This window comes from Ailuropoda melanoleuca, chromosome 4 (assembly GCF_002007445.2).
Source record: "Ailuropoda melanoleuca isolate Jingjing chromosome 4, ASM200744v2, whole genome shotgun sequence".
Classification (NCBI taxonomy): domain Eukaryota; kingdom Metazoa; phylum Chordata; class Mammalia; order Carnivora; family Ursidae; genus Ailuropoda; species Ailuropoda melanoleuca.
The window spans coordinates 43,051,357-43,067,788 of record NC_048221.1 but is presented as its reverse complement, the minus strand read 5'-3'; the positions used below and the strand labels follow the sequence as shown (position 1 = coordinate 43,067,788).

At 35.3% G+C, this 16,432-nt stretch overlaps 1 protein-coding gene across 5 annotated transcripts in view; it reads right to left on the bottom strand.

Moving 5' to 3' along the window:
* Positions 1-16,432, bottom strand: part of CNTN4 (contactin 4) — a 901,169-nt gene that overhangs the window by 620,916 nt on the left and 263,821 nt on the right. Inside the window, exon 4 of one of the 5 annotated variants that reach the window (XM_034658663.1) lies at positions 14,363-14,390. The exons of the other annotated variants lie outside the window; for them this stretch is intronic. The gene's annotated coding sequence lies outside the window, so the exon portion shown is untranslated. The remainder of the gene's footprint in view (positions 1-14,362; positions 14,391-16,432) is intronic. 5 annotated transcript variants of the gene reach the window in all.

Here is a 16,432-nt window from a genome sequence, read left to right as displayed (position 1 = left end):
TTCAGGTATAATGGGTGGAACATAAGAAATAATGAAGAATAATGGAAGTGTATCCCTTAAAACTAGTATCACAACTCTCGCAGGAAGAATAGCAAAACAAAACAGAAAACCTTTTTTGAAAATTGGCTTTTGGATAAGAGCTTAAAAATAAAAGTGAAACCCAGCTATCTACCTTTACCTTTATGATAATCAAATTCTTTATAATTAAGTTTTATAATGTTTTAGATATTTTCCATTATTATATATGTCTTCTTTCAATCAAATAATAATTTAGCTAAGTTCCTTACTCAGCAAGAAAACTTAAAATGGAAAAAGATACATTATTATTATTATTATTATTATTTTGACATCATAGTCAAAGTAAAAAGCAGAAATCATGTTTCTTTTGATAAAAAATAAATTCACAATAGCAGCAACCCTTTACGCCAACTTTATTTATGTTTGCTCATTTATTTATTCATTTTTAATAAAGATTTTAATTTATTTGAGAGAGAAACCTGAGGCATAAGCAGGGGGTGGGGCAGAGGGAGGGAGAAGCAGACTCCCTACTGAGCAGGGATTCCCAGGACCCAGAGATCATGACCTAAACTGAAGTCAGATGCTTAACGGACTGAACCACCCAGGAGCCCAATATGCCAACTTAATTTTAAAATGTTTTTCTTTTTACTTTTAATAAAGATTTGCCTTGAGAAAAATGGAAATAACTTGTCAGGTTAACATTTTAAAAGTAATTTGCAAAGTCTTTCTCAAGACATCACTGCCACAGACTAGTAGAACCACAGTCCTTGGATTACCAAAAGCATTTTTAAGAGACATATAACAAAAAATGGACTGTGTCATAACTGAAATAATGATTAAATAAAGATGTAGATGGAAAGAAAGACAAAGGGAAGTACTCGCTGATTTGCTACCTAAATGACTCCTATAAATTTTATCTTTCTCCAGTAAAAAGGTAATCTTTAAGATAAGTGCTCAGTTGTGGTTACTTCTTATCTCAAATGCTTGTAGAGATACATATTATTTAATGAAATATTTGTTGAGATAAATTTCCTTTTTGTTTCTAAAAAGGAAAATATGCCCTCAGGCATCAGCTTTTTTAGCTAAAAGCAACAAAAACAGCTTTGCAATTTCCATATATCTCCTTAGAAATTTCCTAGCTTCAAGCATGTGAAATATTCACTGTTATCCCCTTATATAAAATTTTCCAAAAATCATTGCTAAAAATGCAAACATATTCTCCAAAAAATATTTTAAGTGCAACATAAACATATTTTACAAACAATGATTTAAAGTAATTCTAAAAAAGCCAAACTATCAGAGTGTTATGAGATATTGCTAGTTAGATGAACTGGCCCCAGATGGTAAAGGCATTCTTTATTGTCTGAAGTGGTTATAGTACAATAGGCCCACAGAAAGAGACTACGAATTCTACATCTCAATATTACAACCTTACCACCTGGCCAGTCTGATGCCACCACAAAAGGTCGAGCACACAGCAATGCAATTTTCGAGGAGGAAAAGGAAAATAATCTAGTCAGAATAAAAGCAGAGATTTAGTTAAATACGCATTTGTTTTTCCCTTCCAGGGATGATGCTAGGCAGTGAGATATGAAGATTAGTAGTACACAGCCCTTCCTTGAGCAACTCCTAATCTAACTACTGACACTAATATATGAGCAAATATACTGTGACAGGAATATTAATAAATAGTGTGCAAGGTATAGTAATATGCAATTACGGTTATACGGAGGTGGGGTGATCACATCTCTTCTGGACATAGAAGACAATTTCTCAGAAGTGGTAGCTGAGCACACATACATTTATTCAAGATTGTTATGGTTTGAACTGTGTCTGCCCAAAAAGAGATATTGAAGTCCAAAACCCTGGGACCTGTAATTGTGATCTATTTGGAAACAGGGTCTTTGCAGATACAATCAACTTAAAATGAGGCCATTAGGGTGAGCCATAATCCAATATGAGCAGTGTCTTTAAAAGAGGAGGAAAATCTGGATATACACACAGACACAGATGGCATATCGCTAAGAAAATATGGAGACAGAGACTGAAGTAATGCTCCCAAAAGCCACAGTGTGTCTGAAGTTAACAGAAGCTGGAAGAGGTAAGGAAGGATCCTCGCACAGAGGCTTCAAAGGAACATGGCCCTGTCAACACTTTGATTTTGGAATTCTAGCCTCCAGAACTCTCAGAATAGATCTCTGTAGTTTAAGCCACCCAGTGTTTTGTACTTTGTTCTAGCAGCCCTTGAACACTAAAAAAGCATCTACCATGGACAACACACCATAAAAATCATTCAGGAAATATTGCTGAAAAGGACAAAGACTCTGCCCTAAAGATGCTAAGACTGTTCTAGGCAATAAAACCAATATAAACAAAACACAAAATTATGAATTGGTATTGTTTGTTGGGAGAGTTGTACATGACTTGATATTACTATTAAAAAAAAAGGTGGGATAATGAGGCTAAGGAGTAAGACAGGTGCCAAATCATAAAAATTCTTCTATGCCACAGTAGAGTGTGGGGTTAATCCTATTGACAATAGCATGGTTTATGGTTTAAGCCAGGAAAATGATAATATCCTTATACTTTTCATAGGTCACTCTGACAGCAGCAAGATAATCAATTTGTTCCAGGCAGTAGCAGAAGGAGAGAGACCAGTTTCTAAGCTGTAGTAATAAGTAAAACAAGAGATAAAATCAGGATCTGAGTGGAGGTGGAGAGAGCAACAATGACTTTCAAGCCAAATGATCTCAAACTTAGAGCAATGTAAAAGGAGCTAGGTGGAACTAATATTTTTAAAATTAATATTTTAAATATTTTTAAAATGAGTATGATTTAAGGCAATGTTCTACTAAAAGAAAAAGCAAGCAAGCAAGAAAAACAAACCCTCAAAAACAGGTAAAAAGTAAAATTTAGTCCTTCCACTTAGAAACCAAGCATATAACACAGAATGGCATATATGCACACATATAAAAATAGGTTGAGTGGTTCTTAGTGTGGGAGCCAGAGAGATAACTGCTGTGAGAGCTGCTTGAAAAGGCTAAGCCAACAGCAAGGCAGATATAAGTTTTATTTGACTCTCAAAGCATCAAGAGACTTCCACAAAGGGACTGCCTTTGAGTCAGTCTTGATTCAGCTGGGCATTTGCAGTTTACTCTGACATTAGATTTGTTTTTGACCAAATCATGATTTCCCAAACTACTGTATTAAAAAAATAATAAAATAAAATAAAATAAGCATAATAAATATGCCTGTGCTTGGCATTCTCTGACATTAAATCTAAACAGTAAGAAAATTCCTCTTGCTTTCCCTCCCTCCCTCCCCCACCCAATTTAATCTAATGAAAAAAATTATGTGCTCTGAGTAATGACCTCACTTTGGAAGAGGCAAGAGGAGAACCTGAATGGAAGCCTGCCATTACTGGGCTAGAATCTTAGTTCAGGGATCTTAATCCTCACCCTCCAGGTGCTGAGAATTACCAGACTTGCGCAGTTCACTCAGTACACTGGGGACTATGTTTAGGATTGTCTTGTTCAATATTTTATTAATAACAATGCTAAGAATAATGATTTTGGCTAATGTTTACTGAGCCCTTATCTGTGACAGGCTCTGGGCTATAAACTCAGTGCATTATCTTACTGATCTGCCCTCAAGCCCTGATTTTACTCTCATTCTCAAAGGAGACTTCAGGAACCATCAACAATTTTTCCATTTGGTGAATTAAGGATCTGAATATATTTTGAATTATTAAACTCTCCAGCCAATCATAGCTACCAAATAGCTGTAATGCATGCATACATATAGAAAGAAAGTATAGCGTTGTGATGAAATTTATGGGCTTGGGACAGGATATTGTAGAATCAAAATACAGATTTAGCTCCATCTCTGCTGTGGTAGCTGAGACAGTTTACATACATACTCCCCCTAAGACTCAGTTTCCCCAAACATGAAATGGAAAAAATAAATAGTATCTATGTAAAGAGTTGTGGGAGGTTTAAAGCAGTTAATAAATGAAACTGGGCATAGAAAGCAAGCAGAAAGCTTTAGCTAATGTCATTATCATGATCAACATCATCATCATAATAGTAAATGGTTACTCATTATTGGAGACCTTTAAACAGAGGTTGGACAAGTACACAGCAAGGATATTATAAAGAGGACGTGCGCGTGACAGATAATCTGATAAGATTACCATTATCTTATGAGTTCAGGTTTGTGACCATGGAAGTTTGGGAAATACTATGTAATATATTCCCTTCTTGGACTTTCAGAATTAATGTCAGGTCTATTAAGAGTTTCAACAATGAAGCAGTTTATCTTGCTTTCAATCCAGAATTTTTTAGCTCTGTCAGATGATGCTATCCTTCTTGCACTGTCCATTTGAGTATAACGCAACATTAGTGTTATTTTAACACATTTTAGAAAATGCTTACTCCAGAAGCAAAGAGAAGCATTCCTTACTTTTGGTTCTAATTCACCAGTAATTCAAATTCAAATAACAATTACTTAAATGTACAGAACAGAGGTTCAATACAAGACTTCAGATACTAGGAAGTATTTCTTCTTAAGTGTTCCTGTTTTTACTGATTACAGTAGAGACTGAAAAAGGCCTGGAGTAAGAAATCTAAACTCAGATCAACAAATCAACGTAACACAAAAAGTATAAGAAATGAAAGATAAGCCATTGACAGTGAGGACCTATTAGGTTTTTGACAGAGAGCTATGGAGTGGTCCACATTTAACATACCTTTAGTCAAAACCACAGAGTCACATATATATTATCTCCACAGGCAAACAGAAATTATTTTTTGTGTGTAAGAGAAACTGGCTTTGTGTCCTGGTTTGCATCATCTTTGCCATAAGATGTACAAAGAATAATAAACTTTCTTGCCAGCTTGAAATTATATATATATATTTTTTTAATTTTACACAACTCTGAAGAGACCATTTGATCTCAGAGTAACCTCCTTTGCTAGGAAAATTGAAAAGTATTAGTAAAAAAAAAATACTATACTACATGTTTTCTGAATATTTCCAATGAGCTAAATATCTTTTTCAAAATACACAATATTTTATAAGGAGTGCATAGTGTCTTAAGTTACATAATCAAAATGCTACTATAGTTAAGCCTCTGTTAAAGAATGTAGATGATTTTCAAATAATTTAAAAACATTTATTTTAACTGGAATAAAATAAATCTCAAAGTCCTCAAAGCCCATCCTAATCTACAGACTAAGAAAGAAGTGACTATTATGTGTTACGTGCCACACACTCTGAGCATTTTTACATAATTTTTGTCTTGTAATTCTCACAATAACCATGTAGTTCAGATTTATTAATCCCATATTACAGAAAAGCATAGTTCAAAGAATTTAAATTGTGTTCCCAAGACCTCCCAACTAGTAAGATCTAAGAGACCTAAATGAGGTAGATCACTTCTTTTTCTGCTTCCCATGTCTAGCCAAGAAGCAAACTATGAAGAGAAAATATCGGGGCCTGTCTTTCTCTAGAAAACAAAAGCAAGGTTAAAAAAATTCTAAAATAATGGGTACTCAGGACTTCAGAATACAACAGCAATGAATTCAAAAGAAAGGAAAGACATATGATACCTATTGGAACTGGCCAATTATAAATCAGAAATCCAGAAATCACAAAATTGCTAAAAGTCTTTGAAGTTAGAAAGAAATGTCTAGTCTGCCCTATTCTCTTTCAGATCTCCCATTTTAGACAGGATTACTAAAATCTACAGAGTAAGTTATTCAGTCTAATGTCAAATAGGATAAGAATAGAGAAATAAATAAATAAAAACCACAAAGCACGCATGATCAGCAAGTCAAATCTGGATGTCCTTAATTTGGTAACAACTAATGTACTAAATGACTCAGATAAATTGGCTATTTTGATAGATGCCCACAGATATAAAGTGAGAATGTTTGCTGAGCCCACCAAAGTGATATTCAGATAAACTAATTAAAGTTTGAAAACTGTTCTGAAAATATAGGGTGCTGCAAGAGTGGTAAGCATCGTTACTATTCAAATTAATGCCAAATCTCACCTGTTCCACAGAGCTATATAAATGTAAAATAGATTAATTTCATTTTCTTCAGCTATTTCCTGCCTCCAATCTTCAACATCTGATCTTGGGGCTCTTTAATATTTTATCCAAAGGACTTAAAGAATCAAAAGAGAAAAACAGATCCCAGGAACTGACAAACAGGGGCTGACAAACCTAATGTCATCACCAGGGCTGTGATACACTGACAATATCCAAATTTCACATAAAAAAATGAAGAGTTACTTTGGAAAAACCCCATCCTATTTTCCTTAACTTCAGAAAAAATACAATAGACTGAGGAAGGGGAATGACATTTTTATTTCAAATGACCAACTTTTTTTTGACAGCTTATGCTGTGTGACAGATAATATCTAATTAAATTCTCACTATGACCTTATGATGCTGATAATCTTATAACCTATAACTTTTTAAGCTAATGAGGAAACTGCATCTCAGAGAGGTTATATGTTTCCCCAAGGTCACGTAGCTCAATCTAGTGGTGATGAGAGATGCAAATCCTAGCAGTCAGATTTCAAAGATAAGATTTTAACAATAAATAATAACCCCCTCACCCAATATTTTATTTTAAAATCATTCATCTCATGCCCCTAACAAACAATTAACACTAAGTAGCGATTAGTTAATGTAGGGAGCAAGAACTGTTCCCTCAAAGGTCCTTCTAGTTGGACTAAGAATCAAATTGACAAGAGACAGATTCACAGGAGATAATCAAATTTAATAGGCCTACACACAAGGAATCGACATGGACATTGAAATTCCAAGGACAGTCAGGCAAAATGAGGTATACATGTCATTCTGAACCAAGGAGAAGAGGGCAGGGATCTGGAACTTCAGAGGAAAGGGATGCACTTCACAGGGTGATAAGAAGAGAGAGCTTTGGTGATTAGATGTTAGCCCTACCATACAAATGGGTCACCCAGATAAAATTCATCTCTGCTAATAACCCTTATTCTAGGAAAGACCTCCAATTTAGATTCTTCTGTGTGGTTAAGGGAGGACAAAATTTCTCTTGAGCCTACAGGGTCTCAAGTGCCTTCAGCTCAAAATAAACCACGTGCCAAAGTGGCACGTTAATCAGGGGGCTTCTGTCCTGAACTCCTTCTGTAACAAGGCTCAAAGAAACCTTGAAACTCTGGATACAATACCCTAGCTTTTTAGATTAGGATACAGAGGTCAACAACATTAATAAAATTAACTGTCCAAGGTACTATCAGAAGTTAGTCTCCAGAGTAAGAAGAAAATACACAACTTGTAGCCTTATGATATTTTTCCTCTTCAACAGAAAGATCTGCATGCTTCTTAAAGAATTTTACCCATATTGATAAACATTTGGTAAAGAAAGAAAGAAAGGAAGAAAAAAAGAAAGAAAGAAAGAAAGAAAGAAAGAAAGAAAGAAAGAAAGAAAGAAAAGAAAGGAAAGAGGAAGGGGATACAGGGAGATGGGAGTGAGAGGAGAAAGTGAATGGAGAAAGGAGGAGGAGAAGAAAGGGGGAGGTAAAAAAAAAAGGGAAGGGGAAGAAAGAGAAATAAAGTAAAAGAAAGAAAATGGACTGTATGATCTAATTACTAGAAAAACTGCCTCAATCTTTTATGCTGCTTTGGTTGTTATTCCATAATTCCATTTAAAGCCTCAAANGATACAGGGAGATGGGAGTGAGAGGAGAAAGTGAATGGAGAAAGGAGGAGGAGAAGAAAGGGGGAGGTAAAAAAAAGGGAAGGGGAAGAAAGAGAAATAAAGTAAAAGAAAGAAAATGGACTGTATGATCTAATTACTAGAAAAACTGCCTCAATCTTTTATGCTGCTTTGGTTGTTATTCCATAATTCCATTTAAAGCCTCAAATATCATACCTCTATTGTATAATAAAATGTGCTAGATGATTAATGGGAAATACGAGAAGCACAAACAATACATCTGACCTCATTTAACCTACATGACAATGGAAAGACAGTTTGTTAACGTAACATATGGTCAGTGACTGAATAAAGCACCTTACATTTGGAAGTTTGTGGAACTGTAGTATAAATTTTCCATTCCTCTAAAACCAAAACACTAATAACAGCAATGCAGATTCTCCTCTTACTAAGATTCAAAGGGCAGAAAAAGAAAAAATAATGCTACTACCAGAATTATTTGTGGTTCTTCCTTTCTCAAAAAAAAAAAAAAAAGAGCTAAGATAGAAGTTTCACATTCCCACATGCTTTGTCTGAATCTTTAAACTCATTTCTCTCATGCAAGACATAAATTAACTAGCCATTTCTCTGATGCACCAGGAGAAGGCCAATGAAATGATAAACATAGCATCTAGCACAATGCCTAACAAATGGAGTGCCCTAAAATGTACTACATGAAAAAATAAATGAGCATGTGTAGTAAAGATTTCTACCTCTTAACCAAGATCCATTTTTCCCTTTTTCCAGGGCCCTAAGCTAGATGGTTCCCAGCTTGTCATGCATAACCAAAAAACTTAATGTGACTAAAGTCCAACCAATGTGAACGGAAGTAAAGCCTGTGCTATAAAACCTCTCACAAGCTACCTCAAATTCTTTCCCTCACCCTGACTGGAATAGTGATGCCCAGAATCATTTTGGAAAGCACATGTTGAAGAGGCAAAACCCTCATCTGCTTTGATTGCTAGAGAATTATGTAGATCACATGACCAACTCCCTCCCATACTCCTGAACATGGAACCACCCTGGTTTTTTATGAACCTGAGAAATAAAATTCTATTTTATTGAGTCAATGCATTTTGGGCCCATTTGTTGCATCTATTTATCTTACCCCAAATTCCACAACAGCTGGTGGGAACTCATCCTTCTAAGAATCCAATCTTCTGGAAAAAGAAACTTTTGTGTTAGCACTGTGTTTGCTTTTTCAGGCAAATTTCTTATACCATAAATATTCTGGGAAGTTTCAGTTTACTGTCCTCTTAGTGTCTTAGGTAGATTTTTTTTTTTTTTAGACACTCAAATCTAAAATTAGTGTGTTAGTGTGCAAAGACAATGAAACTGCCTGGCCTTTCCTGTGAAGATATCACATCTCCAGAGAGGAAAGCTTTAACAGTGCACGGGGACAACACATCCCTTGGTGACTTAACATCCTGTGTGTGGGTGGAGGAGAGAGAAAAAAAGGCTGTGCCTTGCAGATATGACCAATCATTCTATTAATACTCAGTATAATGAAGCATAGTTCAAGATGGAATTTATATTAAAGGCAGTGTGCTATGCACGTTATCTGGCTATGCTTCCCATCAGAGAGAGGTGCCACCAGCAATACTACCTTCTGTTTAAAAAGAAAAATCACTAGATACAGCATTTAGAAACTGGATAAGAGCTCTCAGTCATTTTTTGGTATGTTAATACAGCTGAAGCTTTAACACCGTCTCAGAACTATATACTGATGAATAATGAAGCAATCCATGGTCAGCACACAACCAAGCTGAAAGGACACAACGAACATTAAAAGTAGAAATATTACCTCATATTAAATATTAACCATACAATTCTTTTTTTTTTTACTTACAAATGCCCCCTTCCACAAAATATACAGAAACTAAGAAATTGTGAAAATTGAGAGATAGGAATTCTCAAGGTAAAAAAACTTAAAAAAAAAACAAAGACAACTGTGGACAGTGCTTATTCCATCCAAAATACTTCATCTCAAAGATCGCCTGGTGATACAGTACTTTTATTTCAAAGGCCAACTTCAAATATCACTTCTTTGAAGCCTCTCCTGACTTGCTCAAAGCTGCTGCAGACTAAAAGGGAAAGGTATCTACCTTTTGTGGGCTCCCATAACTCTTGGTTCTTACCATTAAATGAATCAGCAGCAGCAGCATCACCACCACCAGTATTTATCTGGCACTTTCTAGGAATATCGCATAGGTCAACATTCTGATTTGGATTAGGGAACAAATAATAAGAATTATTCTATTATAATTAAATAGTTCAGCAGAAACAGAAGAACAGTGCCACACCATATACTGTTTTCTACGTGGTTCATGGATTACTGATGTCTTTAAATTTGGAGTGGAAACCTACAACACAGACCTGGGACTACAATATCTTATTCAAAAATTAGCACTCTACTGTCATTTAGTAACAGAATAACGTGTTTATCTCATATTTTTATTTTTCATGAGTAGTAGAAAATAGCTTTCCTATAAAGTAAGACATTCTTCTATGCTTCAATAAATAGCCAAATGAGAAAAGAAAGGAAAATAAACCAAATATTACACTGAAAGTGAACAGCAGAGGGTTTGTAAAACCAGCTGTTCTTTTTCTTTTTCCTTTTTTTTTTTTTTCAATTGATGTATGTCAGGCTGGTATAAAAGGGGCAAGTTGAACATCTGGACCAAAACCAAGGGATTTAACATTTCCAAGCAATTCAGAGGCACAGATGATTTACGATGCTATTCTTGGATTTTTATCATGTGTCCTCTCACTTTATGAAATGTGGGCAGGCACATAAACCTGGTGACACTTCATGACATAAAAACAGTGATTGAAGACTGATAAAGAAGAAAGAAAAGAAGAATCGTGTTAGTTTGGAGATGTTCAGAACAGGGCCGGCCCCTGGGAAGATGAGTTGAATTTTGCTCCAGCGGCAGTGCCTTTCAGCAATTGAAGGAACTCTGTTTAGGCAATCCCCGGCCTCCTCTATCTCTAGAAGAGGCAGACTAGGATCTATAACTTAGCTTATGTACCTGTGTGGCTTTTTTCACTAGAGAAGCTGAGGCAGTCATATTATTGAGTATTGAAAGGCCCTGAGGACAATAAGGCCACCGTAATACACTTTCTATCTTCAAAATGACCCATCTCCTTCTGCATTGGCCGGGGGGGAGTGGGGGGGCAGAAAAAGAAGGCTGCAAAAGAAAAGAAGTGAAAAGGGTAAGATGACTGTGACATACCAGAGAAAACAGAACTAGTATGGCATTTTGGCAAAGCTGAAGTTTGTTTATAAATCACTTCTCTAAAAGATATCTATCCTTTGCAACACAAAATAATGCCCCAGAAAATAGCTGTGGATAGCAATCTCTATTTAGTGGCAAAGACACGGCATCTATTTAGAAACACTAGAAACCATCTATTGTCACCAACTTGTTGATTGACTTCAAACTCACTGCTCAATTTCATAAAGCCCCTTTGGACTACAGCAGATTTGCACAGAGTTTTTAAGACATCGCATTATATGTATATTGTCAGATGAACTTTTCAATTTTTAAAGTCTATCACTCAATGCAACAATAATCAAATCACTGAATTTGCTAAAGTAAGTAACAGACTATGGTATAAAATGCTAAACTATATCTAAATAAAGACATAGCATTTTGGAAAAGTCATTAATCTTTTTCTCATTTATTTTATCGATATTTCAACCAGTGACACTGGATTAGTATCTCAGGGCATGATAAATGTGATCTTTCTTTCATTTAATCATTAAATAAAAATTTAAACATTCATTTATATTTTCTGATGATATTTATGATAGTTTTGGCATTTAAGACTTTTTAATTTCCTCATGGTCAATCGTGTGTAATGACTAACATAAATATTTCATTGCTTCCAATAATTATTTCTCATTAGGATCACAGCCTTGTTTTTTCAAATAAGTCTTCCCACTTTAGAATGGACCATCAGGAATATATGATGTTCTACTTTACACTAAGATATGAGACAAGTGAGCAAAAGTTTTGGAGATTCTTAGTTATGTGATTATATGACAGATTCACAGGTACCTACTCTGAAGAATAGTGCATAGTTACAGATCATTTACTAACAATACTAGCAACATTTTAAATCAAAATTTTTATATACGCAGCTGATGGGACATCACAGGAAAAGAACGACCCTTCTTTCTAGGTATGAGACTCGAAATGCACAGCCTGCTTTCATTAACTGAAGCTCTGTCTTGGGGCCAGGGTTGGGTTATCCCGGACTTCCCTCACAGGCCAATTTATTCCATGACCTATGGACAGGAGGTTGTAAATAAATGTCCATGTCCACCTTCTGCCTAAGGAGCCCATTTTCCTTTGCTGAATTAAATAGGCATGCACTTAAAAAAAAAAAAGAAGAAGGAAAAAAAAAAACCACCTTTCCTTTAAGGGTTCTAAAAAAGAGCTGCTTAATTATTCGTGCCACATATCCTAGAGAATAAAGTTCTCCTAATCATAGCAGAGAAATCATTATTATTGATTAAAATGTCATTTCAGTCAGAGATCAGGAACCCCAAAAAAGATCATTTTTGCTTTCCAAATTAACCATAAAAAGTTTAAACTGTAAGTGAAATGCCATTCTATGCTGTTGCAAAGAATTTCCAATAATAGTATCTACTTTATATTGGTTCAAAAACATCGCCTTAATTAGGCTGACCTTTAAAGAGCTTTTCTAGAACTGAAATTCTTTAAAATGCTTCCGCATACTATATTCACATGCAATTTATCTGTCCAAATATAATTATAAAAGCTTTAAAATCACAACTTAGTATTTGTTTTAGACACCAAATATTATTTTTGTCACTTCTGCTGCCAAACATCAAAGTCCCAATTAAAAGCTATTTACAGATTTAAAAATTTTAATACATGCTTATACCAGTTGAGAATTTGCCAAATATTAAAAATTGTTTTCTTGGCTGGGGGTACAGGGTTAGGGATGTGGACAAAACCGAAAATGAAACTTTGTTTCAAGAAATCAAGTAATATCTAAGCAATGTATCCATTTTGAACAGTGTTTAGCTTATAATCATGATACCCGCATTTGTCTAATTCTTACCTTGGCTTTCAGAGTTTACAAAACACTTCTATATATTTTATTCCATTGTAAAATCACAGTATTCCTGGGAAGAACAGTCTTCTATCTTACAGACGAAGAAATAGGTTCAGGGAAAGTAATCAGGTCATTCGTCTCTAGGTCTTTAACCAGCTACTACCCTCAGAGAGTAAAATCCTCCTCAAGCCATGTTGAGGCTACGTCACAGCTTTTCTGACATTGAATAAGAACAACACTGCTTCCTACATCTGTCATCACTGGGTGAACCTTTGAGATTAATTCCTCTCACTTCAGTGCTCCTCCTTACCTTAAAAAATTGGGGCGGTGGGGGAAGACTAAAACTAAAGGGATTTTTCCAAGGTCAAACAATTTACCAGAGACCACCTGACATTAGACCCCAGATGTTCTGACTTCTGTTCAATTGCTCTATACTGTCCTGCCTTTTTCTCCTTTTCCAGAATTGGATAGAGATAAAAACACTTCTGGAGAGGCTCTGGAAGCCAGCCCTGGAAGAAAATGAAAGTGTCTTTGGAAATTCTTGCCTTTTAAAATTCTTGTTTTTCAAAAAACACTAAGGCTTAGAACCTGGTGTCAAATAGGAACTATGTCCCTGATTTAGAGTTTTTGAAGAATGGGTACACTTCCTCCATGGACCTTTTAGCATGGCATGTGTCACATCCTCTGCTGACCAAGGAAGAATGTACAAATTAGCCATATATTTTATTGCCCTTTAGATCCTGTATTCTATCACATATTTCCAGCCACAAAGTTCATTGGACTTATAGTTGATCAATCACATAAAACCACTATTTTCAAAACACTTCACAAAATTATCAAATTTCTGTGCATTCAGCAGACACTGAAAACCATTTATGTCTGCTTCATATTATTGCTGTAGTTTTTTAAATGTTAAGCTTCGAAAGCACATGTCCTCAACAAAATAAATAAATAGATAGATAAGGCTACGGCAAGTGTTTGTCATCTCCCCCACCCCCAACCAGGGTTTCCCAATGATCACATTTATGCACCTTTACTAAATCTAAGTGTGAAACATAAACCCTTATTACCAGAGCCTGCACCATCACTTATACAAAAAACATGATGATTGTTTATTTAAATGAGATGAAATTCTTCTTATCTAAACCAAATAGCACAAAGTAATCAGATGCTGGTTCTAATCCTGCCAATGAAAATACACGTTTTGTATGCTTCCAGGACTTGGCCAACTGCTGAATTATCAATGTTACAACTGCATGCAGTTGATTATTTAGCATATTTTCCAATCACCACCTGCTAAAGAAAATTATTTAATGGAAATCAGCATCACATTAGCTTTGAGCTTCTATGAGGACTAAAGGGAAATTTTTAACAGCCATGAGAACATTAAAATTCTTCTAAATTTTTTTCTTGGTTAATTCATTTATTGAAAAATGTGTATTACATTACTATTATATGCAACACACTGGGGATACAAACTGAGTACAAAAAAGCAAACAACATACCATGTTCTGTATCTTCATGCATTTTAGCCTAGTGAGAGGAAATATTAAACAATAATGAAACAAAAACATATTCGTTCATTCAACATCTATTAACAAATATTTACTATATTTACTGAGAGCCTACTATGGGCAAGGCACTATTCTAGACATTTGAGTTCTATTAGTCATCAGGCAAAACCATTGTCTTCTTTGTGTTTATATTCTAGATGCAGAGACCCACCAAGTGTTAAATACTGTAGGAAAGGAGGAAAAAAAAAAATGGAAAAAGACAAAGGGGATAGAGAGCACTAGAGTTGGGGGTTGAAATTTTTTAAAGGATGTCAAGGATTAGCTTTATTAAAAAGTGACATGCGAGTTGACTTAAAAAGTAATAAATGCCTTGGGTAAATACTACAAAACAAAGGCTTGAAAGACACGCAGGGATGCATGAGCCATGAAGAGGATGCTGCTCTTTACACCAAGGGCAATGGCAGACTTGATAAGATTAATGGTAGGATATTTTGCTGCATTAGGAAAGAGTGGAAAGAATTAGAAGGAATGAACTCAGGTATCAAACTATTTTTTTCACAAATGCAGTATCCAGGATATAGAAGAGATCAGAAAGCATGCACACATTCTCCCATTTCTGCCTCTAAATTACACCCAAACACAAATAGGGAAGTTGGATTTGAAATCTTACTCGATACAAATATGAAATCATGAAATCACCAAGTAATGCAATAACTTTCCCTATGCTTTAGCTTGTTGCTTTTAAATAAGGCTCTTCAGGTGCAGACTGACATCACTTTCGCTGGGGGAAGCTGGGTCTCACAAATGCCTGCCTGCTCTTCTTGCACAGAAAGAGGCAGATGTGGCACCCAGCATATAATTTGAAAAACTAGTCTATCACCACCTTCCAACTGAGAAACACTGGGAAAAACCTCCAGAATTCTATGATTCTTTGAATCTATGATAAAAACACACTGACACTGGTAAACAATTAACCAGATAATCCATTCATTTATTAAAAATGTCAAAGGATTGATGTCTTTGAGATCACCACCATATTCAGATTAAGAGAATCATTCCATAATCTACAGCACCACTTTCTCTGATGAAAAATATGCAAATGGTTCTGAATCAAATAGTCCCATTAAGCAGTTATCCTTCCAATGTTGTCAGATCAAACAGGATCAGCAGCAGCAGGGAGCAATTCACTGCTCTGTCACCTCACCCTCCTCTATTCTGTGCTCATTTCATTCTTTTGAAATGTCATTAAACTTGACTCTGGTACACTCTAACCTTAGTGTTTTTGACATTTTCATGACCATTTTATGACTTCAAGCGAACCAAAGCATCACAGTTACGAAATAGTTCTCTCCAACATAATATTCTTAGTGAGCTTATTTTTCTTTTTATTTTAATGGATTTAAACATACCACAGAATGACTAACATTGGTCCTGTATTAAGTGCTTTTAAAGATATTAAACGCCGGAAATGTATTTTATGACATAGGTCGTTAGATGTGGGTAAGTAACCTCGGTACTGGACTCAGGCTGTGAAACCAGCTTGTATTAAAGAGAGCAGAGAAGATGTAGAGATAAGAAAAAAAAAAGGAGGAAGAAGAAGAAAGAAAAAAAACAGAAACACAAAATAACAACTAATCCCATGTTCTAGAACTAAAGGTGGTATTGGCAGTCAATTAATCAGGGCTGGTAGCTTGGCCAGTAAGACTCTAGACTGGTACTGTATCATGATACTATAGTATCAATGAGATAACTGTCGCTATGGAAAATTAGTGTAAAAAGAGACTGCCAATGTGGACAACTGCACCCTATCTCGAAACAGAGGTAACACTCTACATAGACTCAAAACACTCTCAAGAGGGAAACATCATTTTACTTAGGAGAAATGATTAGACCACCCTTTTATTAGTTTGGATGAAAGAAAGGAAGCTGGTTCCAAATCAGTGCAATTATTCTTTTTGTTTTTTTTTAAGTTTGTGACAAGTATTGTAATTTCTAACATTAAATGCTGGACACAGAGAAGTACCTTGTGTTTTCTTGAAAATGTAAATATATTTTTAAATT